The 25,582-nt window shown below is 43.0% G+C and overlaps 1 protein-coding gene across 1 annotated transcript in view; it reads right to left on the bottom strand.

The window, feature by feature from the left end:
- NFATC1 (nuclear factor of activated T-cells 1) overlaps nucleotides 1-25,582 on the bottom strand; it is a 114,871-nt gene that overhangs the window by 7,227 nt on the left and 82,062 nt on the right. The gene's annotated exons all lie outside the window — the stretch shown is intronic.

Here is a 25,582-nt window from a genome sequence, read left to right as displayed (position 1 = left end):
AGATCAAACAGCTGAGTACAATGATTTACAGCACCTTTGTCATCAGATTTTTTTCACTGTTTTTCTGTTGGCTTTGGGGAGGGGGGCCACTGTCGCTTTTATAGCTAACACCTACAGTTCCCCACAATGCCTTCCCTCAACTGATATTTTCCATTGTCACGTTCAGCTTTTCCACTGACAGAAAGTCAAAAAAATAATAGTGCTGAGAAATGCAGGTAACACGTGACCTCTCTACCTGTCAAGGAGTCTGAAAGAGGAACCTTTCCTTTGCTAAACAGCAGATGCCACGGTAGCAGGATGTGGTGAGCTGTTACACCACGTTTTAGTTTAATAAGGAGTTTTTTCTTCTTGTATTTAATTTTGCTTTAAAATGCCCTTGCAATGGAAATTTTTGCTTTACTAATTAGCAAAATCAGTGTCTTACCGATGCAACAGTTTGGGTTCCTGCACGGAACAGGACAACCAGATATATGTGAACAAATGTGGGTTCCATATATAGACATGAACTTCATAGGAAATGGAATATTTTTAACATTTAGTGGCTGTACATGGATTCCATCAACTGGCAAAACTTTAAATTTCTGCAGACTTCTGCTTTCCTTGTTTCTGACTACTAATATGGATAACATTGTGGCCTTTTGTTTTAATAAAATACCTGTTCTTCTGAGACAAAGTTCTGCATTCCAGCTTGGATATTGATCCCACTCAGATCAAAGAAGTTACAAGGTCAATGGTGCAGGGAGTGTGGAGACGGCACATGCAGGGGGTTTCCACAGCTGGGGAGCTCTTTGGGGCTACAAACACAAGAGCTTGGAAGACTTCATACTCCTAAAGGCGAATGTTCCCGAGAGTCTGAAAAAATGGAAGGTGAGCTGAGAGCCATGGTCAGACCCACAATTATAAAGAGCTGAGTCTACAGTTTTGGGAGGGAATGATGGCACTTTGAAAACATATCCCATCTCTGTTCACTTTGTTAGCTGTAACATTAAGGCTCCAGTTTCTGGCCGGGTCAAGCCGCTGCCTCTTCACACATCACATACCAAAGCCGCAGAAGTGAACGACCGTCTTTCCATGGACTTCAATCCACTTCAGCAGCAGCCCAGAGAGGTTTCTACAAGGAGACTGAGTAGCAGAGCTGTGGGTTGTATTTACTGTTGCGCCCCTTTCCAACTGCACGCTTCTCTTTCACAAGCGAGCTTCGCGGCTCTCTGCTCCACTCTTTTTTAAGGGGCGTGATGGAGTTGAAGCAAAAGGGCACTGAAAGGTTTTGTGCAGAGCTGACACCTTGTGACTCACTGGACGTGTACCTGTCCCTGTTCCTGCATAAACAGCCACGGCATCAACTCGGTTCCTTCAGGATGGTTTTTGGTTTCCTTATCAATAGGAAGAGCCACACGGCATGTCCCAAGACATCTAGGCCTTCAGGGTAACATCGAGCTTCTTTCCACAGCTGACTAACCAACCTTTGCTTGTTACTTCACGTCCACCTGTGACCGCTGGGGACCATCGTCTCTACCATGGAGCAGAACCGAAGCAGGAGGTTCATATGCCGTAATGCTCTCTTGCCGAAAAGGAACAAAAGCAACCAGCTCTGACTGGTGCACGTGTCATGGAAAATACAAGTAATACCAGCTGCATAGTTCAAGCTACAAAGAAAACCTTGAAAGATTAAAAAAAAGCCTGTGTGAAATTATACCTGGATTCTGCCGTGTCCGGACAATAATGCTTCACCTTTCAGATGGGTGTAACTGCCCAAGCAATGCGGTGCCGTGTTTGGATACCATGTTTGGATACCACGTTTGGACTATGTTTGACATGGGCCAAACTGCACTGCTAGGTGTCACATTTGAGCAATCTTCAGAAAAGAGTAGCAGTCCTGAAAGGAAAACTGCCTCAGTCTGGCTCATCATTTTTGCCTTCCGGCAGAATTCACTAGCTCAGGTCAAGCCTTACATCGGTACAACTACAGCGACTCCGGGGTCAGGGATCTCTCCACATACCTCATTACACAGCGTGGTCATGCCCCTAAGTGCTCTGAATTTCCACTGTCGGCAACAACTCACTGCTCACGAGCCTTGTGGAGCAGGGACTGTGTTTTCCTCTCCACTGGGTACATCTCTGACCACGCTGTCACTATTCAGCATATGAACAGGGACAGGGACACATAACTCTGGAGTGAGTCTATGAGTTTGACGCTGACACCACGCTACCTGTAGTAATGCTTCGTAGTATGACGTTCACTTTGCTGTCTATAATTACTGCCCTCGGATTTTTCCACCAGCGATGCCACATCTTGCTCCATGAGGCTCCTGTGCTCTCGCATGCCCTTCATTTCAGATTAAATGCCACATATTAGCATCACTGAAGAGGAATTCAAAGTTGCAAATGAATGCAGAGGAAGCAGGAATACAGGAGGAAAAAACGTTTTCCGTTATCTCCATGTACAGATTTTATTTAAAGAGAAAAATGGCTAAATATAGACACATATACAGCGAGTGAAGAAATGAAGCTCCTGGTATAAACTCCATCACATGAGTAAAATCCTACAGTTTTTATTAGGGTACCTACTTCCTCACTACTAATAAGCAGCACTCCTTTCTGACATATGAAAGTTGCAACAAACAACATACAATTATTACTTAAATCACTGAAAAAAATAGGGCTGTCTTAGAGAAATTCTTTTTTCAAAGCTAGTAAGTATTGTCCTGTGAATAAGAAAAAAAATCAGAAAATAGTGGTACAAATTCCTGAGGTGCCAGCCTGTAATGTGAAACTACAGATCACATTAAAGCTTACTGAATTAAAAAGCAAACAAAACAAGTCTTGTGAAGCAATGGAAAATATAACTTCACACGTTCCATAAAGAAGTCAGATCTTGTATTACCTCAGGTGTCCTGGATGTGTTTAAACCTTAAACTTATTTTTATCTGTTTAATCATAATAAGACACCACCACAGGGCATGCTATTTTTGGAGACAGCGAATAGGACAGTGGAGCAAGTGAGTGACAACAAGTAGCAGGTTTTAATAAAACATGATCCTCCCATACGAATGTCGACTTGGCACGATGGATGGTATTGTTGTGCACGACAGCCATTAACATGGAGTCATTTTCCTACCTGCTCTACCTTCTGCCTTATTTAGCTCAACAACTCCAAATAATGCAAAATCTCCCACAGTGGCTGCGCTGCGGAGGGCTAATGGGAAAGGTTCCTCGCTGCAGTGCGATGACAGCACTTGTGTGGCAGTAATTTAACTGGGGCTCTTGAATAAGTGCCCAGACTAAATGAGTCCCATCCTATCACACCAAAACTCCTGGGTCTGGATTTTTTTCATCCCTCCCATATGCAACCCTGGGAACGCCCTGTGTCTCTTGCTCTGAAAACAGTTATGGATGAATTCCTCGGCTGCTGGGAATTAGCACAGGAATCAGCAGAGCCGCAGTGATTCCTAACACACTGGGGTCTAAACTTTAGCTCGTTTTCACTCTCAGTCTGAGGGTGGCTGCGCTCAACCTGGTTTAGGTTTTATACCAAAGAATCAGAGAGTCAACAGGAATTTTCAGTAGCCCTCACTGAGGCCAACCTTGCCTGGAGCGGCTGGGGTTTGGGCTGCGCAGAGGCTGCAGGATCTGCCCCGGTATGATGCAAGCCACGTTTGACATACACATACACACACGTGTGAGGGCAGGGCTGGGCAACGGACAAATAAACCACATTTTAACCAAAATTATGTGTTTACGTTCCTAAGAGCATCTGTAAGGGAAACAAAACAGACATATTTTACGTTTTACACAAAATTTCCACATGACAGAAGAACTACGCGAATGCTACCTAAGGCAGCCAAAACCCGAGGTCGGTACTGCTGGAAGCTTTGTGGGTACCAGTCAGGAAGGAATAAGGAAGAGCATGCACCTCTTTGCTAGAGACAACAGAAATTTGCCCCCGCCATAAGAAATACAGTAATACAAACTGATCCTGGCGACCAGTTTTACTTTCCAGTTTAGCGCCCAACGGTAAAATAGTGCTGTCAGACCCCGGCATTCAAAACTCATGAATCATGCCCTGAAGCATGACGAGAGTGGATTCAAAATCGAAACAAATTTAAAGCAATTCTGCATTTGCCTGTTTTTTAGCCTCCAGGCGTCTCTGGCAGTATTTATTAAACCCTGAATGTAACAGAAATGAAACTTCCTTTTTTCCTTTTTACTCTCATATTTCTGATCCCATCACACCAGGTTTGCTGTTCATCACAACTGGCAGTCAACCGCGGCATGGGCAACACTTGAGACGCGAAACGCTCAAAGCATCCCACGGCTAGAAGAGCAAGGTTAAAGCCCACCTGATGGCCCCAAGGGCTGGCAGCTCCCGAAGCTTACAGGCAGTGAACGGGAGAGGCGGAGTGGGTCTGGACCATGCTGCAAAGCCCTCAGCCCAATGCTGGAGGCTGCTACTTGGGGACCTTCTGCCCTGCCCAAGGAGCCTCCCATGCGCATACATTCAGCCCACCACCTGTGATTTCTGCCAGCAGCTGGCACCAGCCTTTTGGACCTCACATGGCGATCCCGTATCAGGCCAGACCCTTCCACATAACGCAAGAAGGGGTTTCTCTACATGCTGGAAAAGTGACAGATTAGCTTTAGGAAAAAAATTTCTGGGGGTACAGGAAGAAAAACGGGACCAAGAGAGGATCCATAATCTCTATGACTTACTGATTTCAGAGTATAAAAAAAGCCAAATAAGACTGAATTTCTCTATCGATTATACAATTACTAATCTTTTTAGAAGCTTTTCCAACATTGCACATAATGAGCAATTCATCAAAGCATATTAGGTGCCACAGAAGTTGCATTCAATATAAAGGGGTCATTAAATTTCTTGTAATTGCACATTACTGAAGCTTTTGTTAGTTCTAAATCAAATCAACGGGATGTGCACGTATGCTTTTTAATTGACTTTATGTAATAATAGTGTGGCCCCTAGTGATCATCTGGAATCCTCCAAAATGAGCCACCTTGCGCTGCTGTTCATAAAAAACCAGCTCATGTGCAGCTGGGCATATCAAATAAAGCAAAGAAATAATGAATGGAAGAAAGAAAGAAGCACCTTGGGTCACACAGGAGTATTTGCTGAGTGCCCTTCTCTTTCCACAGCAGAGAATGGCCAAGAGACTCAGCTCTTCTTCCACTCAACCAGCCTCAAAGTCTGATGGACTTCAATAGGAGTAACACTGGGTCTCAACACTAAAAGTGCCCTGGAGTTAGGCTAAAACAGGGTCTATCTGATCTTTTCCTGAGCAAAGAGGTTTTTTTGTTTTTTTAAATGGACTCTACTTGCTCTATTATCATCACCATCCCCAACACCTCTTCCCTTTATAGCCCTTTTCATCAACAAACCTCAAAGTGTGTGCTAAACAGAAAAGATCAATGCTATTATTCACACCACCTAGCAAAGAGGGCACCGAGGCAGGGACAACACCAGGATGCTGCTGCGTATACAATACAAGATGTGCCTATATGCTGCTTTGGGGGGCAACGACTGTTGGGCCACATTCCCACCTAGGCTGTGGTGAAGGCTGAGCTTTGTTTGCTAACCCCTACTTCACAGGACTTTTGCTCAGGCAGGTAAAATGATGGCCATGAGATGACTCAGTGAGTGGCCACACACTGCTGGATGGAAGAGAAAGGCTGGGTGGGGCTAATAACATTTTTAATGTGTTTGATAAGGGAAAAGAAATCCACCTATGAGCCTGCTGGGGGCTAGGCTGGGCCAGGTCACACTACCTGGGGGAAATCCTTAGGTGATGGAACGCGGCTGCTAATCTTCAGCAGTGGGCACAGAAGCAGGGCTAGCTCAGAATCTGCACTGGTGGCTGCAAACAGTCTGCAAAAAAAATGATGCAGGCAAATCGTCATGTGATGAATTTGCTTGTGGCATGATGACCTGGCCACCACCATAATGCGAGCTGTACATAATGCCACGGGATTTTATTTTAACCACGGCAGCATCTGTTGCTGAAGAACACTGCAGTTCAGAGACGAATGCACGTCCTGTCTGTCGCGGCTCCTTGGAGAAGCGCACTGGCAGCGGTTAATGATACTCTTGCATTGGTTTTGCACCACACTAACTACACTAGGTAAAGACCTTTTCATGACAAAACTCCCATCCAGTTTGGCTGGGAAGGTTTGATCCAAAGGCTGATTTAGTGGAGCCACACTGGAGACATATCAGTGCAAGCTGGGCCATGGTGGGGAAACCACCAGCTGGGTGTTATTAGGTGCTCTCCCCAGCACAGAAGATACAGCTGTGAAAACCACCGCATCCAGACAGTTGCTGGACTCCAGTACTCCTCGGATGCTGAAACCGCCTATAGCAAGCGTCTCAAATTAGAGCAGCTGGAAGAATACTCTTATTTGTACGTGGTCCCAGTGCGACAGAGCTGCAAACACGGCAAAATGTCTTTTCCTCTTTTCCCCTCTCCCACATGCTGTGTTAAGCTGCAGAATGGCTCCTTAGGCTGGACTGACAAAGCAATGTCAACAGAAAAAACACCAGATATGGCTGCAAAAATTCAGTAACAATCACAGCCGGGCTCCCAGGGAAGAAGAAACCTTCCCCCTTGCAGCTCAATGCTTGACACAAGAACCGTGCTGAAGCTCAGTGCTCTCCACTAGAGAGGAAATTTATTCTGCCCCAAGAACGAAGCACGGCAAACCTGCGGCCAGCACTAGAAAACTAGGAAAAAGGCACTTGAGAAACACAGGCATACAACACTCAAGCACACTTAAGGACCTGAAATTTTATTCAAAATGTTTGCATTACGCTTTCCAAACAACCACTTGCAATGTGCAACAGACTTCTTTTCTGCCTCTTTTTGAGTACTTGGACTCCAAAACCCTTGCTTCTCGATAGCTGAGAAATGACAGGGTGCTTCCACGGCCCGGGCTGTGATCTGGCAACACATCCAAACTCCAGCAGGAGTTTGGCCTGCACTGTGAGAGGTGCTCCAGGCAACAAAATAAGTGGAAGAGCTTTAACAGTAATTCAAGAGTAGCTTTAAAAACTTTATTAATGCTACAATGAAGAAAACCGGCTGCTTACGTGAGATTCAGTCAGGTCAAGTCAGCCAATTCAGATCAGGAGGTGAACGCACAGAGCCTAACACAGCAGCTTTGGAAAATCCACAAAACTACACATTGCTCGGAGGGGCAGGCGGCTCCCCGCTCCCCGGGGGAGTTCAGCCAGAACATGCAGACCCCGGGACCTAGCTGTGGGCATGCAGACGTGCAACATCTGGCTCAGTCTTCAGAAGCATCCTTGTGACAGGAGGTATGAACATGACCCAGCAAACATTCTCAGCTCTCACTGAAGACCCTGGGAACACAACACTTTTCAGGCTGGGGCCTTAGGGACAGTAAAGGACATTTCACTGATGCGATGAAAGAAAAAAAGTTAAGTGCAAGAAAGGTTTTGGTGAAAGGCTGCGCAAGCCGATTGTTGTTTGCTCCACGCAACAGCCTTTCTTGTGCACCACACCTTTTGTAAAACAGTTACATGAAACAAATTATTATCTCCAGTAGCTTCCGTCTACACACATTTCTGAAATACTTTCATTCCAAACTGTTTTGAGAGGAAACATTATAAAGAATGGAAACCTGGCAATTAGTCGGATGGAAACCTCTGTTCCCATTTTACAGAATAGGAAAAAAAAAAAAAGAGAATTATAAAAAGAATACCCAACATTAACTGCTAAGTAGGGAGATGAAAGATAAGCAGAGGCCAGTGACTGGAAGCACTCGTGCACTGCATGCATTTACCTGCATTTGGACATGGTTCTGAAGGGTGGGTCAGACCCGTATTTGCTGTTCTCGTTCAAAACCACATAATCACCTAGTTAGGAACTGGGTTTTGACAGATGAAAATTCTATTTTCTTAAAAACTCACAAAATAAATACCTTGAAGTTTTTTTTCAACGTACGGACGAAAGGCTCTTCTGGTCAAGACACAGAGCAAATATTTACAGGTGCTGGGGAGACACCATTTCCTCCCTTTAGGCTTCAACCTAGTGTCTGCCACATATTTTTTTCTCTTCAATGATTTTTTTTTTTCCAGACATCTGCCAAGAGGAAATAACTTTGCTGTATTGGGAGTCTGGGAATCCTAGAAAACAATCTTAAATCCATAAAATAATTGAAGTGCAGTTTTACTGAGCTGTTCGGTTCGATTCTGATTTTTATTACAATGTCAACAAGAGTTTAATTTGTTTTAAAGTTTAGGTTCTTAAATCTGAGTGATATACGGTAGTTTACAGCTTGCTGGCAACAGCTACTGTGGAAAAAAAAAATGGAAAGTGCATATAAAGGCGGTTCTAAGTTTGACATTGTGAAAGCAGGGAGCAGTGCCAAGAGCAGCAAACAGCATGGCTTTCCCAATCCTGGCTGGCTTTAGGGACTGCTTGCTATTGACATCAGTCGCTATAGGATACATTTCCCTGCTCTAACAAATCTCATCTGGAGCCTGTAATTAAAAAAGAAATGTCTCAAAGTGTAATTTCTTTCCCTAAAACATTTACAGATGTTAACTAGATTGCTAATGGTGTGAGATGTCTGTGGGCGGACATCTTCCTCCTTATCTGCTGTGTCAAAGAGGAAGATTTCTTTATTGAAACCAGTTCTAAAGGTAGTATCTTTTCCGTGTATGTCTTTGTGTATGGGGGTGGTGGTGTCTTTTTTTCTAAACCGCTTGCTGAACTGAAAGGTTTGGAGGTGTTTTTCTTTATCGTTTCTTCTTTTTTTCTTTTCTTTTAGAAGTCATCTCCAGAGTTAGCTTGATTTAAAAGGTATTCAAAGTGGCTAAAAATGACTTTGCTTAGCAGATTAAGAAGTATCCCATCTGAGCTGTAAAACTATAATAATAATAATAATAATAATAGCGGTAGTAATAATAATAATAGTAGTAGTGATGTAAGTTTCTTGCTCTAGTGACTTTCCACCAGTACCTTTGGCTGGCGCCCTTTGCTAAGTGCTGCTAAAAGCATTTATGGGAGCCCGCCGGACGACCGGGTAAGCTAATCTGCTTTAGGTGCACATCGGACACGAGAGGGGAGAGCATAAAAAAGCGATGAGCTTTTAGAAACGCATGTCCCTGGGGAGGCGAGAGGGGGTTTTCTCGGCTGGCGAGGGAGGGTGCCGGCAGCAGCTCCTGCCGGCGTGGGGCTGCCCACGTGCTGGCCCCAGCTCTGCCATGCCAGCAGTGTGGAATGCCGCTCCCAGCCAAGCGCTCCCCGGCTCGCATGGCCGTGTCGAGCATCTCCCCGCTACCCCGCAGAAGGAGTTGGCTAAAACTCTTCTTCCTGACACATGCAGCCCTGACACACAGTTGTCAGCTTGGGCCTTTCCCCCCACCAATACCCCACCGCCTCCTTTTTCTTTTTTCTTTTTTTTTTTTTTTTTTTTTGCAACCGGCTTTGATTGGAGCCAGAGCCTGGGGTAAATCAGAGGAATTTCTAGATTTTTCTGAGCGCTGTGAGCTCTCGCTGTTTTCCGGTACCTACTTCCTGCCATATCTAAAATAACAGCAGCTGCAGGGGCCTGATAGAGAAGAGCTCCAGGGGACAAATTCTCACAAATGGGGTGGGAAAGAAAAAAAAAAAAGAAAAAGACAGTTATTAGGGAGCCGATAACACACAGAGCCAGCATCAGATTCATTGTTGGGAGTCGATAGCACCATAGGCTGTGGATGTTGTTGTCAGAAGAAAACAAATCCTGTAAAATGGCCATGGGAATGATAAGTCTCCATGTTCGCTGGGATAACAGAGGTAGCTTTACAGCACTTGTCCTATTGTATGGAGTATCGTGCCTCGATTAGCTAATGTCTCTGAGGGCCAGATAAGCGAGGATGAATGTTCTGCCCTAGAAGCTTTCATGCTTTCTCTTTGTCATGGCTATCTATGGAGAGCTGCAACAGAAAGCTTTGCACACATAAAGAAGGCCCCCTGCTTCAGAGAAAAACATTACAGAAAATGGAAAATTCTTGAAATTATCCCATTTTCCATGGAGAACGCATGGTGCAGCGTTGTCACTGTCTCGTTACAGACCACACGGAAGAGTACAGCAACTCAAGAGACCTCCAAAGGGACCTTACATACCTGTACAACAACTACTCCAGGAAAGAAATTTCTCCTTCCTACTGGCATATAGGGGGACAGAAACAGGCACAGTGCAGTCACCCAAAATATACTTATCCACTATTCAACGTGCAAGAACGTAGGGCTCCTTGAGATCCCTTTGGCCTAGGCCTTGTAACCAACACAAACATTGCTTTAAATATCAGCATACCCAAACAACCAAAGTGAGGGTTCTTAAAACCCTGCAAGTCAGTCACACTACATGTACAATACAGACAGTATTTCAGATTATTCTATGTGCCATTAACCTTTACATATTAATGTAATATAATCTTTCACAGTTACTTTGGGAGCTATAACTTGTGTTTGCATCAACTTTTGGGCCCGTAAATTTTCACCCAGTATTAGAAATTTTCATGCCTTGTTTTTTTTAACAGAGGACTTTTTTTAAGAGCATTAAGCAATAGGTTCTCGTGATTGTAAGTTGAAGCCTGATCCAAAGAGCACAGAAGACAACAGAAGAATTCCTATTCACTTTAATGGGCTTTGCATCAAGTCCTTATTAAACACAGGCAAATACATAAAGGTGGTCTACAAATGCACAAGGTACACGTCTGATGGCTTGGCAGGAAAGAATCAGTCACTGCATTGTAAACACCCTATTTTGCTCATTATTCCCTAAAGGTTATTTGAAAATTTTTAATGTTGATATGCAAAAAAGGCAAGTAGATCTGTTCTCTTATTTTGCCTGAATTTCGGAGCATACACAACTTCTCTGATGTCAGCAGACTTACTTCTGATTCCTACCACGCAAAGAGGACAACCAAATTTCTGTGTTTACTTCAGTGTGTTGGCTGTAATGCATATGCGTGTGGGTACAGTTTGATCCTACAGCCCTACCTGCTTTCTAGGGAACAGTGGAAAACCATACACAGGGTTTTAGTAGCATATGGTTTTTCTTTTCTTGATTCTAAACCATTTCTCTAGGCCTAAAAATCCTTGCTTTGCTTGAGTACACAGCTCAGCTGCCAATTTTTAATTGTTAAAACAAGACGATGTTAAGCTAGTTGGTTCTTCCCATCCCCAAAAGAGGCTCCTTAAAACACGAATCATCTTTGGTTCATGCTCAGGTAATAACAACTAGAATTCACAAAGTGGCCCAGTTTAGGCAGACTAGACAATATTCTAGCCTAAACTCATAAAACCCAAACTAGTTAATTTTTTTTTTTTTTACAAAAAAATTACCCTTGAAAATATAAAGAAAGTGAATTTGTATTTCTGCAAAAGTAGAAGTAGTTAGAAAGTATGAGGTATTGCCTAATCCTGTTTTAAGTACTGTTATGGCTGTGCTGTATTACATATGCTTATAGAGTAGTACATTTATGGTAAACTGGTTAAGGAATTTGGGAGTAGGATTAATGAACTTTCCTTTCACACTAGACTAGATCACATCACAGAAGGAGATCAATCTGTCACAATTCTCAGCTTTTGTTCAAGAAAGGCGAGCATAGTGAAGGTCAGAGACAGACTAAAGAGCAGCACTGCAATTATTTACTGACATGAGACTGGAAAGAGTATCACATAGCTACATGGAGCACAACTTGGACTTTAGACACATAGGAAAGAATGGTTCATTTTATGCCACTAATCATAGCCAAGGATTAAGATATTTTGGAAAAGCCCTATTATTTCTCATTCTGCAAACCAGGATTTCATTACCGGTAAATCATGAAATTTATGAAGTCCATTCATACAAATTAATGTCCTTTCCTGATTTCCATTGGCATGTGAGATACAGATACATAATATAAATAAAAGTCTGTAAAGGAAAAGAAAAAGATACACAGAAATGTCTTCTTGTACTTAAAAGTGGGGTAATCTCAAGTAAGGATGTAGCTAGAAGAATCGTCCCTGCAGCTAGTACATTCATTCTTAAATAAACGGGTTTAGGGTCTGAACAGGTAGAAATCAGTGCAGCTGCACTACATATAGATGGATCTACATAATATAAATAAAAGTCTGTAAAGGAAAAGAAAAAGATACACAGAAATGTCTTCTTGTACTTAAAAGTGGGGTAATCTCAAGTAAGGATGTAGCTAGAAGAATCGTCCCTGCAGCTAGTACATTCATTCTTAAATAAACGGGTTTAGGGTCTGAACAGGTAGAAATCAGTGCAGCTGCACTACATATAGATGGATCTATGCTGACTTGCTCGAGTTATCTCTATCAAGAATAACCAAAGGTAAGTTCTCCCACTCTAAGATTTTCGTTTTGCAGCAGCAATGTAAAATCTAGATGTCTTTTCCATGTTACGAGAAATATTCCTACTTAGACATCTTAAAGAATAATTCTTGCAATCATTTTAGTGTGTCAAGGTGTGGGGTTTTCCCCCTGCAGTGGTGCTTCCCCTCAATGAAAGTTTTTCATATGAAATTTAAATCTGTCTTCAGACAACGTTCTGAACACCGACATTTTTCAGAAAACAGGCACAGGGAGGCGGTGGCCCGCATTGCTCAGGGGACCATGCACAACAGAAAGCATGATACAGCCTCGTTTGGCGTCACAAGCATCTGCCAGCTCCTCCCTGAAACAAGGTGTTAACTGACAGCAGAGAAATTACGTTGGTCGTTGCAGAAATCTAGATTTCATCATCAGAGAAACCATAAATATAGCCACTGAAACATCAGGTATACGGCTGGCTGATCTCTAGTTGGCTGACCAGACGTTTTTAGGGTCACAACTCACATGATCAGACATAGGCAGCCCTGTCTCCTACCACCTTACTGACTAAAATAAAAAAAGACAGTACGTTTGCTTCAAATTTCAAAAGCAGATTTTTTTTGTTCTGAATATTCACCAAAGAAATGGTCCATCCATTTGTAGATTTCTTGGAAGGAAATCTGGCATCTCTACCAAAAGTCTGCTCACTTTTCATACTCTCCTCCGTGCTGAGTGCTTGAATCAGAAATATTCTTTATAATAATAAAGTCTACCCCAATGTTAGCTAACTACTGTTACACAAGGGTATATAACCTGTATATTTCCCTGTTCCAGCAAACCAGTTCATTGGGGCAGAAGGTGCAGCTTGTGTGCAGCAGCCAGCAGGGCAGAGACTCTGGTACTAGATCTTAACAGTCAACAAAAAACTGGATCATACAGAAACATTTGCATTTTGTTGCTTCTCTGGTTTAAGATAGTGATAGTCCCCATAACAAAATTCAGCGGTAGGGAAGGGTTTAGAGAGGAGTTTTCTCTTTTAGTTGAGCAGATGATTTTTTTTTTAAAAGTATCTGAGTGATTTTGGTCTGGAAACACTTACAAATCTTTGATGAGACACCATTCAGTCCAGGTGCTTTTCCCAAGTTAATATTAAATATAGCTTTGGAAACTTCAGCAGATGTTCTAATTTTTTCTAGTTCAAATTTTTTTTGCTACTACTCTGCCTTTATTTAAATAGCTGGGTCTAATTGATTCTTTAATACAGTGATTCATAACGTGTTGTGAATTTTCTGTTAATTTACTTGCAATTCTGTTCTATTTCCCCTGATTTAACACATCCTGTTTTAGAACATCCATCGAAGTTGATGGAAAAATTTTTCATGGCATTTGGATCATGTCCTAAATGTAATTTGAATGCCATCTTTTGAAAGTTGCAAAGTAAGGGGATTTCCTGCTTTATTCTTCAATCGTATAACCTTGAAAACGAGCTTTTACAAATCCTCTTCTGCCTTGTCAAAGGCTGATCACGTCTACTCCTTCTAGCAGCACTTTTTCTGGGTAATTTCTAATTGGGGAAAAGCCAATGGATAATATTTTCTGATTTTTCTCATTTTTATTGAATGCCCTGTTACACTGCAAGAGAAGTCTTAAAACTGATATGAAAATTTCTCTCTAAGTTCAGGTGACGTGACTGTATTTACTCAAAGAGCACTTCCCACCCCCTTCTTTTCTACCGTATTTCTGAGTTTTTTTTGGGCTCCCTACAGGAGCTCTCTCCACCCAGTGGTAGCACTGAAGCCCTTTCCTCGCTCCTTAGAAAACTTGGCAATAGAGCATGGAAATTACTCCCAGGGTTACTTGAGGGTCCTGCCCCAGTAGACCCGGGCCACTGAAACCTCCTACCTCCACACAGTGCAGCCACCTCACTGCAGATCAACACAGCCAAACAGACGGGATCCTCTGACTTGAGCTCACTGCTCAGATACACTCTCTCCTCAGATATATATAAGTTTAATGAGCACATTGCTCATTTCATCATCTCCTCTCATTGTTCTCTATACTTAAATTATTTTGGGGCAAAGTGAGGTATTCTTTAGATACACTTTTCCATGGCAGTCAAATCCTGGGCTTTTACTACTCATTTGTACCATTTCAGTTTTAGAGAAACTCCTCTCTCTCACACCCACACTCAGCCTTTCCAAAATTCATCTTTGCTCATCTTTTTTTTATGGGGATGTTATATTTAACCTTCCTCTCATTTCTCTTTTTCTCAAGCCTTCTTTTACTCTAATTACACCACCAGGTAGTTTCACAGCCATACCCTAAGTCTGAAATTTTAAAATGCTTGCTAACCGTGCTACAGCATCATGAGAAAGCTTTTATTTTTTTCAGTACGTTCCCCAAATAGAATAAATGTATATACACACATGCACTTGCTTGCATTTGTCACAAAGGGCCCCGATCCCCCAACTGTGCTGAATCCTCGCCAGGGTGCAGCCCCATGCAGAGCCCCTGCTTCGACTGGAGGTCCTGGAGTCCTGTCACACAGATCTGACTCCTGGAGTCCTGTCACACAGATCTGACTCGGCCAGCAAGTATGCACCAACTCAGCTGAGGGTTGCACCTATCTCTGGACTTGTAAACTAGCTACTAAAATAGTGCAAGAAGATGCTTTCATGTTAGCACATCCTTCCGGCAAGCCTTTCCTTGACTTCAGCACTGCTGGTTCCTCTTTAGGACTTTAGTTTACCATTGAAATAGTGTGAAACATCTGGGATATTGGACTGCAAAAAAGTAAGTCTAAACCCTCTGCAAAGGAGACGGTCACCTTTATCTCTACAATTCTGGCTATATGCCAAATAGGGCAGAAAACAGCAGTTTGTCTGGCAACAATGGAGGTTTGCAGGTTCCTACCAAGTGGTGATCTGACATAGTATGTCCAATTGTGAGTCTATGGTTTAAACAGACTGCAGTGGTGCTTGTCTGGCCTGTAAAGGTCCAGCCTGGGTTTCTGGAAACAGTGGGAGAATTCCTGGAAAGTTCTCTGAAGCAGCCATTGCTGCCGTGTTTGTCCACTGATGCAAAAAGCGTAGTCTCCCTGTGGTTGATGGCACTTTCTGCCCTGGAATCAGTTTTGCTTCTTTTTCTTTTGCAATGAGGTCTTTCCTCATCCTAACATACTCTCTGTGTGGAAGAAAAAATAAGCAAAAATCCCTGAGAACTCTTTCAAAGTTACCTCGGAACTCAGGGACTGGAGTAGAGCAGTCATCTCCATCACTAGTGGGCTTTCCAGGGTCCCCTTTCAAAGAGACCTTGTGCAGTGCCTGTGTGAGGCACATTTAGCCAGAGCTTGGACTCATTATATCCTTCTGCAAAACCTGAATTGTGTTGCATCAATTCTAGCAACTTCAGGAAGTTCTAGCCTTTGACTGCTAGGGCCCAAGGGACAGCTCTTTATCGTCTCGCGCAACGGTTAACAGTTAATGAGTCAGGGAAATTTCTCAGAAGAAAGAAAACAAACAAGAGTGTGTGCAATTGAAAAAAATCAGGACCAGTTTCTCTGCTAACCTCTTCCTATATGACAATTTCACACATAGTCATTTTAGACTGAGAAGCACATTTGAACCTCCCAGTACTACTGACCCAGAGACACACTATAAGGAGAAGATGCCTGTAGAAGTTGTTAATGGCTCATGCAGATGCTCCGAGGTGAAAGCCCTCAAGTGAATAGCTGAGTCCAAGCGCAGCCTGGAGCATGGTGGAACACAAGAGTTATCACAGGGAAAAAAAAGCCAACTAACAGCGAAGAAATCATCTTTACCAGTTGCTTCAGTCTTCCAAAAGAATAGCTGGATAGCAAAAGCTCAGATGCCTAAGAAACATTCAGCAGCAGTGACAACTGCAGCTCAGAGGCATGCAGCAGCATGGAGCCAGATTTCAGAGCTGCGACGGGCATTTCAGTTCAGAAACTAACTGTGCACAACAGAAGGTCCACAGGATGGGCTTCTCCACCTGACCTCATGTTTCTAAAAGGTTTTACTCAACAGGCACCTGCAGGATTTTCAGAGAAGTCAGTCATGAGTAGAAGAGACTTATATCACTCTCGCCCACCACAACTTCAAAGAAGCAAAAGAATTAGTATACTAAGTCTTATAGCTCATTACATATATGTCTGCATATATGCGCACACATATATATGCACACACATACTTTATGTGCATATGGATTTGCATATACAGGATAGAAATAAAAGTTAAAATAAATATTCTTCAGTTTTGTATTTTTGGAGGCTTCTCCTGTGACCCAAAATAGCATTTTTTCTACTTCTTAAGTAATTTGCAGAATATTTTGCTTATGAGGTGGCAATGAAACACATGTTTTCCCTGAAGCACTCGAAAAAAACCTGACTGCTGTTCCCAGGGTATCAAAATTGATTCGTAGTATCTACTGCAATACCTATTCTGCAACCCCAAAGATATCACAAGAGTTATGAAATGGAACAAATCTTTAGCCCTAGCTCCCACAGAAATCTAACATCAAGAGCAATCTGGACAGCACAGACATGAAGAGTCAAATCTTGTCTTATGCACTCTCATATGGCTGCAGAAGGGCCAAAGTTAAGTAGAAAAATCATGCTTTAGTTGTGCAAAGGCAAGGCAAGTGAGGAATGTTCTTGTGCATACATGATGCTTGGATAACATGAGCTATAACTACGTAAGGACCAAAGAATTTAATCCACTAATTACGGACTTTGATAGCCTGTAGCATTGCTTTTCAAGACTGTTCAAGTGCTCATATTGCAATTCATGTGCTCAGGGACAATACAGTTTGGGAATTTTGACACACTTGCAGCACCACCTCACTTCGCTTTCCGATATTTGTCTTGCAGTAGGCTTCAAAGTGTGCAAAATGTAGAAGACCTACTGACAAAGCGAAGCCTGTAAAGCAGGCAGAGGGCTGCTCCAGCTCCCCGGTTTGCAGACAAACCCAGCCAGGCTGGCCAACAAGGAACAGGACTATGGTTTTCCTACTGTATTTCTTACTCATGGATCGTTTCCAGGTATTCTCAATGTCCAGACTTTGCAGGCTTCCTCAGTGACAGAGGAGGAGGGGAACATTTTGAGGGTCTGCTTTTTTTCATAAGCTTCCTCCTAGCCTGGAGATAAGCCTGGTGTGGAAAGCCTGTGCCCCCTTTGGTTGCAATCAGCATTAGCTCCTCAGAGAGGAGGAAAGACCAGGAGCCAGGTTATCAAGCAGTCCGCTCTCAACAGCGATGGTCAAGCCGCTATCAGGCCCATGACCGAGCCCGCCAGTTGTCCGGCAGACAGATGAAACAATCAACTGTGCTGCGCAGAAATCTGCTAGAAAAGACTCCCTCCCTGCCTGTCTATCAGCGACCAGATTTCAATGAATGCAGCTATTATGCATTTTAACTACCAGCCATACGCCTGGTCCTGTTCCCAACAAACCCAAAGGGAATGGTGTTATTGACTTAAGTGGGAGCAGAGGCAGGCCCTTCGCTGCTCTGCGATCTAGCAACACTACAGCTTGCTAGCACTTAGCCAAGAGCGCCGTACGTGAAGTCAGGGAGTTTACTCATGAGAGTGCTTCCTCTGACACGTATGTGTTTGCTGGGCTGAGCCGGCGGCTTGCTTCAGCCCAGCTCTGCTGAGATGCAGCAGGGGTCTGTGTGATACTCTGCTCCCTGGAGAAGAGGGGCTTTCTAAAACAACTTCCCAAGAAGTGTTTTGCCAGGACGGGTTCAGGACACGAGAGCACGGAGGCTGTACACAACCCACGCGGCCACACCTGACCAGCTAACACTGCACAGCTCAGCAGAAATGTTTCAAACAAAACAACATATTCCTAAAATGAATCGCATCGGAACAAAGCTTTCTCATGAAGCTTGTGCTTCTGCAAGCCACATATTTTCCTTGGCACTCCTCCAGGCTTAAAAGCAGATGTAAATGTTACCAAGGCCCAGATACAGCAACTTCTTCTCCCCCGATCGCCAAGGAAAACTTACAGAAAATAACCCACAAAACCTTTACCATTTGAAACAGCAATGCCAACAGCCATTACTATGGAAATAGGAGAATGAATCAGGCATGGGAGTGAGAAATGACTTCTTCCCCAGCTAATTGCACAGCCACTAGCAGGGCTGCAGCGTGAAGCTGGCTCTTAGCTGAAAAGAGGGGGTGCAACGTGGCTTCAGCTGAACACTTAATGACTCAAAATGTTTAACGCGAAGGTGTGTGTGCAGATGCACATCAAGCAAATGCTGGGTTTTCAACACTAAAAGTACTCTTGAGTATCAAAACATTGCAAGGCACTGCCTGCTGATTTCTGCAGCTTTCCCATCGCTTGGCCAGCCTCCTGCTCCCTCTGCCAGTGTCTGCCATCACTGACTGAAGGTGGAGGCACTCAGGACTTCTCCGCAGGGACCAGACACTTCCTTGAAAGCCTGAGACTCAAGGACCTCCCTGGAAATCTAAGTGCTGATGCTAGAAGAAAGCGAAGTTCACTGCTAGATTTCACAGCATACTGCAGCTAAGAGGTAGGCAGGTCTGCTCTGTGGGCAACTGCACACCTGGGACTGGAGAAAACCAGGAGTGACACCTAGTCTGGTCAGCTGCTCTTCTGGGGGCTTTCTTCTGGTGGGCCTCCAGGGAGACCCAATTCAGCAAACCCGCTAGAAACAGCAAAACCCGATCCTGCGGGTGTGCGGTTTCGTGTAACAGGATACCCCTCAAACCCAGACGTGCAAGTCCACTGAAGGTCTGACTCGAACGCATTACTTCAGTCCTCCCTTACTCATCGCGTACAACCCAAGCCCCAAATGTTAACGACTCAGCATGTTTTATCACAGTAGCATGTACACTTTCAATCATCATTAGAGACGAGGAGGGTCTAGGCTCAGGCACCACGCCAGATTAAGTAAAACTTTCCATGAGGAAAGCTATTTGTTTTCTCCCAGAGCTGCGAGGCTTGGCCAAGAGGGAGGGAGGGAAACGCTCGCCCAAGCCAGACCGAAGTGTAGACAGTGTTACTGGACTTTGCAGACTACCTGCGTGTTGTTCTAATGACATCTGGACTACTGGAAATCACCGAGTGCACTCAGGAGTTTTCAAAGGCATAATTGTGGCAGCAGCAGACTAAACTTAATGCCTCGAGAGCCAATCGCTTTAATCATGAAGCCGAGATGTATGAAAAAGGATACATTTCAGCAAAAGAATAATTCTGTCTGCTATGGTTCCTGTTCAAATAAACTATATCACCAAACCACGTGCATGTGAAGCATATAGAGGAGTGAAAAAAAGAACATACGGTTTAGAGGCAAAAAACTTTCATATATACTGCATAGGAGATATATGGACTTGTCAGACATCTAACAGTTCAACACTGTAAGCAATTCATGGGAATGACATTAGCAATAGCTCATATTACATCCAGGAGTTACAGCTTTTACTGCAAAAGTTATTTTTAAAAGAGCCATGTTTAAAATGAAGTGGCTGGCAGGACTGCAGCTTTCAGTAACACTTTACCTGTGGTTTTGCCACTTTTACATACTTATTGGGGACTTAATGCTCCCAATTTACCTTTTCAGAGTAAAATAAAAGTCGCAATGAGTGCATTCATTGGCACGGTGCTATAAAACTCACAGCTGTGCAAAGACAATCACAAGAACAAAAGCCTCCTTGTTCTAAAAAAGATGATGATGTGGTTCTGACACTTTCTGTTAGCCACGTATCTAAACATCAGATATCGTCGTTTATGGCCTATGTATTGTCATCTTACTACACAAAGATTTATAGATCCGATCAAGTCAAGATCAGGATAGAGACCTTTATGAAAGCGTCCGTGTGGAGAGGAGGAGGCTGAATTAATATACAAAAGTTCAGACAAGAGATCTGTCTTTCAGGTATTGTTATTCCAGTTCTGGCTCCTACACAGGACTCGGGGCGTTCTGGAAAACAGTTTTTTCAACGGCGGGTGGAACCCTGGCCCCACTGCTGGCAATGGGAGCGTGTTGCCGATTTCAACGCAGCTGGGACTGCATCTCAAAAGTTGAGATTAGAACCCAGGCAAAGCTTGAAGAAGCTGAGATCTTCTTCAGCTTCAGTACTCAAGCATACCTTGATTAAAGAATCCTCCAGGATGCTGCTTTGCTTTCAATTAAAAACTGCTTTTGTAAAGTTCTGTGCATTAATGTAACAAATGGGATCACAGCATGTACAATATGTCTTGAAATCTGCTGAGAACATGTCATACATTTTTTCCTGTTGGTACCAATGTGTTTCCCCCTTGCTTTTTTGAAATAGCTTCATTTTCATCTGTAATGAAAACTACTTTCTTTGATGTTTCTAACGGCAGGAAATAATTTCACAACTGAGTGTAATTATGCTGCAGGTAAAAAATGTAATAGCTTGTGGGAGTGCCAGTTACAACCTGAAAAATGCTTCTTGGCATTAGCATGCCTAATTGAACTCTCTCCATCCTGGTGAAATAAAAGATTTGAAGCTCAGTTCTGTGTTCCACCCAGGCTACACTAGGTCCAGGAAAGGGAAATGGGGATAAGGAAGGTGATTTCAAGTCACCTTTAGCATCTCCTGTTGTGAGCCTGGCCAGTTCCCAGCTGCCTGAACATCCTGAAAGCTGTGTGAACTTACACTCCACCGTCTCTGGCTTGGGGTTTCTTCTACCACTAAGAAAAGCAGTTAAAATTTGGAAAAATTATCTGAGCTGCCCTGGTCAACAGAAAAGAAGCAGGATTAGTTCAGGAGTAGACTAGCACAGCTTTTGACCTAAGTCCTAGTTAGAGGGACGGAGAGAGGAGCACGTTCAAAAGTGAGATATAAATTAGGTAAATTTTCACATCCCCTTGAGAGAACGACTGGTTCAAGGGACCAGGAAGAGTTTGCATCAGCTTGTAGCTTCCCCAAACTGACCATCTCTTCAGGCAATTCTAATTCTACTTCATGCCTCAAAGGGCTGTACAGCACATTAGACTCATCGATCCCCAAATAAAATGTTCTCTCTTAAAAGCAATTACTGCATGGACTTGTACTGAAGAGGTCCCTCAAACCTGCCTGTCTAAGGACTCTCCATGAGCTCCACCACCCTAGCACCCCACACTGCTCCCAGGTTAGATCTGAAAGGGGAATGTCACGTAACCTTCACTGTCTAGGGCAGGGGTGGCACATGCACATGGAGCCAGCGTTAGCTCTGGAGTGGTCTGCCAGGGTGCCCCAGAGCCCTGCAGGTTGCTGCAAGAGCTTCTGGCGGGGAGGACAGGAGACACCCCCTCTCCTGCTGCAAAGGACCATGGGCTCCCGCAGAGGACCAAAACCAGGCATAAATGTCACATTTCAACCGCTTTTAACCAAATCTGGCTGTGAAAACAGCAAAGGGAGTCAGTCATAATTTTTGTTAGGAGGTTGAACTCAGAATTATTTGAAACGAGTGCTGGTATACAAGTCAAATACCTTTCAGTATCAAGAGCATAGCCATAATGTATCAGGTATCACTTTACGGGGTGAGTTTTAAATATGTTCTACATGTTGAATCATATATTCATATACTGAAATGGACAGCACATTTAATGAGTAGCCCAGGTGGCTACTGTAGATTTCGATTTAAAACAAGATTGCCAAGACCAAAACTTATTTGCCAAAATGGAAGTCTCTTTGGGTGCTCCCTTTATATCACTTCAGCTGCCCACCATTACCGAAACAGAAAAATGTCATATACAGGATATATATATTTATATAAACTCACTGACTGTTTTTTTCCATCTATACCCTGCAGTATAGATGGTCTATATTTGGAGATACTCCAGACCAAAAGGAATGAATATTGCTTTGATCCCATAGGCTGAAACCAAAAAAATTCTGTTTATACCTGGTCCAAGATCGCTATACGTGTATTAGACACATAAATTAAACCTGTCCAAAGTGGTAAACAATCAACCAAAATTTTACCAAATATAATCTGGCATAACCAGTTAGATATTGTATTTGCCTGGTAGTCCCATAAGTATGTTAGATGTCTATATCTCACACTTTGTAAGTACTTTCAGGTAAAACTGGAGGTATTAAATAGCTACAAGACACTGTGAAGATATAGTTTTTTAATGGAGTGATGCTTTGAGAATCTAATTTTTAATGTCATTAATATTTCACTAGTGAAGATATAGTTTTTTAATGGAGTGATGCTTTGAGAATCTAATTTTTAATGTCATTAAAATATTTCACTACTTTTAAATTACTTTAGGGATGAGGGAAAGAGTTGGTAAGTTGGTATACTTAGAGTAGCAGGCAAGGAAAGCAGTCAAGTACATCTGACTCCTCGCTGGCTTTCATATTGTTCATAGGTGCAAAGATCGAAAAAATACTGAACAAAAGTTTAAATTGTGCTGGGTGAAAGGATCCGAACTGAATCAGTGAGACAACAAATTTTAAAGAGGCAGAGCAGCAATCTATTTAAAAAAAAAGAGCAACTGTCCTTACTCACGGGTATGATTTGCTTTTCTGGTTTTCAGAATATGGTCATAAAGCACAGATATCCCACCCACTCCTCCAACAAGGAAAACACTTAAAGATGGATATGATACTAACAAGAAACAATGGTGATGGCTTAAAAGCTCCTATTCAAAAAAAAATCAAGCACATGAAAAATGAGTTGCTCCTATTCATTATGAGCCACTCTGCAAAATCCATTCTCCCTTATTCCACAGTTATGGCCAGAGGTCTGAATGAAAAGGCACCAGGCACAAAGGCACTGTGTATGTGGAGTGCTTTGCCTTTTCAGTGCAGATCTCGGTGAACAGCACCTACCGGGACACCAGGAGCAATTACTGGTGGTTTCCAGGCAGTCACCGTAGTGGCCAAACTGCCCTTTGAGACTGTGCAAGGCAGCCCAGATGTCATCCTTCCATAACTAATAGGTGAGCATGAGAAGGGGATTTTTTACCGAGACAGGATGAGTTGATTAGATAGTTGCTGGGGAGGATAAGATGACATCAGATGTGGCTTAAAGTCACACTTACTTTGGCTTATGGGCGGGCTGCTGCCACACAGAGTGGTCCCACTGCACTCCTTGACCCTCAGCAACAGGCTTCCTGCCCCTCTCGTGGGCTGGACCCAGCTATTGGACCCGGGGGAATGTGGTTCCATGAGCTGACCCAGCAGAAAATTGCATGGGTTTTGCTATTTTTGGCAGGTTAATTTTCCATTAGCCTGCTCTGCCGCTCCATAATCAATTGATATGACTCAAAGGAAGCAGCAAGAACATGTGGCTAAGGGCAAGATGAATCGAGGCCACCCTTTCCATGGGAGCCTGCAGTTACATCAGATTACATGTAATGTGAAACCCGTGTCTGCACTGGTGGTGGTAAGGTTGCCTTCATGAAATGCATATAGCATAGACCTAAACAGGCTTCCAGCCTGACTGACAGCTTCGTGCTCCTGTGCTGTGTGTCTGAGGCATGCCAGGGCTCTGCATGGTTTGAACAGAGGGTCTTGGCCAGCACAAATCCCTCAAGACATGCTTCCTGCCTTCAGTCCCTTGCCACATGCTTTCTTTCTCGACTGCCCAAATACTGAGACAAATAAGAAGACAGTAGTAGTCCACTCCTGATTTCTACTTCATTTTGTCAACACAAAACACAGAGTGGATGACCTTTTTCTCAGGCAGTGAGATAAGGCATAGATAGGAAAGGGCAGCTCACGTGGGTTACGCTCCATCAGTGTGACCCGAGACAAACCTAAATATCAGTTTAGACATAGAAAAGGGACTTCCTCTGGTTACCATTTCTGATTACCACCCTTAGAGGGAAATGGTGGTGTTTAATTTTTTGGAACTACAAACGTTCATTTTTTTTCTATTATATATTGTTACCATGACTGTTATGTCTATGAATTCTTTCTTGGTCTATAGTTCTTGTGGTCAGCCACAAAATTATTTTGATAGCCTGCTGGATGCCAAAGGGAAGTATATCTGGATTTGGCTAGCTGAAGAGATCTTCAAAGTCAACTTTAAGTGTCAGTGCAGATATACATGGTGGCTTCTACAATTCTGATTATCTGTCAGGGGACTGGTGTGCGTGTGTGTCCAGAAGACGGGATGGAAGAGAGATGGGGGTAAAGACTAAACCCTTCATGCTTTGTCAGGGAGAATGAGCATTGCTGAAAAAACTAAAATCTCTCTCAGACCACATGGTAGCGAAGTTCCTCTGTTCCTCCAGGAGAAACCTGAAGTAGACATGGCTGAGGAACTTCACCCTTCATCCCTGAGCCGCAGTCCCATCTCTCCAGCAGAGACCAGCCAAAGGCAGCTTTCACAGTGCTGCCAGAGAAGTGGTTGCTGGATTTTGGAGAGGTAAGGCAGAAAGACTGCCCATTTCTTGTGCTTTTCTAGAAAGACAGCTATAGACTAGGTTTAGATTTTATCTGTATTCTCTTCCTTCCATAGATAACTTCTGGTTTCTCTCAAAACCAAAATTTGGGCATGGCTTTTTGTTTTGGTTTATGTACATTTCTTGTTTGGTTTGTTGAAATCTTGCTCCTTACAGCATAGATATGTGGTAAAAATGCATGCTATATGAAGAAAACCTTGTCACAAAAGATGTGTTGTGCAAAACTTTAGTGAACTGAACTCCTAATTAGGAAAAATTCCTTAGACCTGTCTATCATGTAACCAATAATAACTTCTGTTAAGAAAAATCATTTTCCTAGAGTTGAAAAGCAAAAGGCTGCTACTCAAGCTCCAAAACATTCATTTGTAATCCTAATTCAGTGAGTATCATGCTGTTTAAAATAGAATGACTAAATGTCCTTTTTTTAAAAAGAGTGCAATGAATTGTCTTTAAATTCTCCCTGAAAGACAATCACATTCAGATGTTCCTTGGCACCAATTAGTTTCAATGCAGCCATTTCAAAGGCATTTCTTCTTCAAATAGCATGGTATGTTATATAAAGTTATGTGGCTATTGGAAGGGAACTCACGTACTGCATTAAGGTGAGAGTCCAGAATACTACTGGGATACTTAGCAGCAAGTGCTAAATTACAGTTCAGTGAGGTCACATAATCAAATTCCAGATTATCCCTTTTATTACGTTCGACTAATAAATCTTTGGAAACTAGAGCCTGACAAGTTCATCACAGCATTTTAACTTTTCAGTGGTGCGTGTAGAATACATATACATATAGAATCTTACAGAAGCAAAAAAAAAAAAAAA

Source organism: Aptenodytes forsteri, unplaced genomic scaffold, assembly GCF_000699145.1.
Source record: "Aptenodytes forsteri isolate BGI_AS27 unplaced genomic scaffold, ASM69914v1 Scaffold338, whole genome shotgun sequence".
In the NCBI taxonomy this organism is placed as follows: Eukaryota; Metazoa; Chordata; class Aves; order Sphenisciformes; family Spheniscidae; genus Aptenodytes; species Aptenodytes forsteri.
This window is presented reverse-complemented; position numbering and strand designations above follow the sequence as displayed.